Below are 2460 nucleotides of genomic sequence, written 5' to 3' on the forward strand. Positions count from 1 at the left end.
AGCTGAGAAGCCACATGGAAGAAGCACACCAGCCTGTGTGACCATGTGGTGTCAATGGGATCAGGGACCAGGCACCAAAGACCCAGAACAAAAAATTATATTGATGCAAATGAGAGGGAGGGTGAAGTGGAGACCCAAAGCCCATCTGTAGACAATAGGATATCCCCTCACAGAATGATCACAAGGAAGAGATGAGCCAGTCAGGGTGTGATATAGCACCGATGAAACAATATAACTTTCCTCTCATTCTTTAATGTTTTTCTCCCCCACCCACCACCTCACAATCATGACCCTAATTCTATTACGAATCCAGCTAGACAAGAGCCGGTACACTTGTACAGATAAGAGCTCGCAACACAGAGAATCCAGGACAGATAAACCCCTCAGGACTAATAATGAGAGTAGCGATCCCAGGAGGGTAAGAGGAAGGTGGGGGAATAAAGGAGAACTGATCACAATGATCTACATCTAACCCCCTTCCAGGGGGATGAACAACAAAAAAGTGGGTGAAGGGAGACAGTGGTTGGTGTAAAAATAATGATTTATAAATTATCAAATGTTCATGAGGAAGGGCAGGAGGGTAGCTGAGCAGGGGAAAATGAGCTGATACCAAGGGCTCAAGTAGAAAAAAAATGTTTTGAACGTGATGGCGACATATGTACAAATGTGCTTGACACAATGTATGTATGTATGGATTGTGATAAGAGCTGTAAGCACCCCAATCAAATGATTTTAAAAATAATAATAAAAAAAGAAATTATCAAAGGTTTAATTTTACCTGGATCCACAATCAATACTTAAGGAATGACAGTCAAGCAATCAAATGCCATATTGCATTGGGCAAATCTGCTGCGGGAGACCTCTTCAAAGCATTGAAAAACAAATATTAGTGTGTGGACTACAGTGCACCTGCCCAAAGCCATGACATTTTCAATGGCTTCACATGCATGTGAAAGTTAGCTAATAAAAAAGAAAGATGACCAGGAGTAATTGGTGGAGTTGGATTATGGTGCTGGCAAAGAATAAGGAAAGTCCCAGGCATGCCAAAAGAACAAACTCTGTCTTGGAAGAAGCACAGCTAGAATGCTCCTTAGAAGTGAGGATGGTGGGGCTTCATCACACAGACTTTGGGCGTGTTCTCAGGAGAGACTAATTATCCTTGGTAGAGTATCGGTGGCCAAGAAGACCTTCGAAGAAATGAACTGACATAGTGACAAACAGTGGGCTCAAGAATAATAATCATGAAGGTAGATCAAGACCAGGCTTTGGAACTGACCCAACAGCACTCACAACACCTCAAGGGAGAAAGTGAAAACCTGAGATCGTGACTTCCTGGAGTCCTGCTGCTACTGGCTGCCATTGGGTTGGCTCTGATTTATAGCAACTCTACGCACAACACCATTTGGCCCTCCCTTAGCCTCACAAGTTTTCTGATGTTTGAGGCCATTCTGATGTTTGAGCCACTGTTCAATTTATCTTCTTGATGGTCTTCCTCTTTTTTGCTGCCTCTCTACTATAGCAAGCATGATGTCTTTCTCCAGGAAATTGTCTCTCCTGACAAATCCATGGTACCCGAGATGAAGTCTCGCCATCCTTGCCTCTAGTGACTATTCTGGCTGTATTCCATCCAAGACAGATTTGTTGTTTGTTTGGCATCCCATGGCACTTTCAATATTCTTCACTAGCACGTTATTCAAGGGCATCGATTCTTCTTTTCTGGTCTTCCTTATTCAAGGTCCAACTTTTGTATGCATAAGGCAATTGAAAATGCCCTGACCTGGGTGAGGCGTGCCTTAGTTCTCAAAGTAACGTCTTTGCTTTTCAACATTTTAAAAAAGTCTTGTGCAATGCGTTGTTTGATCTCTTGACTGCTGCTTTCATGAGCATTGATTGTGGATCCAAGCAAGACCAAATCCTTGACAATGTCAATCATTTCTCCATTTATCATGATGTTACCTATTGGTCCAGTTAGGAGGATTTGGTTTTCTTTTCATTGAGTTGTAATCCATATTGAAGGCTTCAATTCTTGATCTTCATCAGCAAGTGCTTCAATTTAAATTCTCCTCACTTTCAGCAAAAAGGTTGTGTCATCCGCTTATCTCATTTTGAGTCATGTCCCATCAGCAATTGCAGGTCTCAAAGGCTTTAGTCCTACAGGCTACCCTCTAGCCACATCATTATGGTTGACTCTACTTTCAGAAGGTAGCTCTTCCTCAGTCACACTGGGAGTGCCTTCAAATAGAGGGGCTCATCTTCTTGCCCTCTGTCGGACAATGTTCTGCTTCTATTCTTGAAGTTCTCAGTCTCTGACACTGTTTCGGTGTTATCCATAAGATGTTCATAGGCTTGTTCCTCAGAAGTTGACAGCCTGTTTCTTTTTACTTGTGGGTCCTTACTCTGGAAGCTCTGCTGATACCTGTTCACTTTGGGTGACCCTGTTCATATTTGAACATCACGGCA

Source organism: Echinops telfairi, unplaced genomic scaffold (assembly GCF_000313985.2).
Source record: "Echinops telfairi isolate 266 unplaced genomic scaffold, ASM31398v2 ScPeMD7_7458;HRSCAF=8496, whole genome shotgun sequence".
NCBI lineage: Eukaryota > Metazoa > Chordata > Mammalia > Afrosoricida > Tenrecidae > Echinops > Echinops telfairi.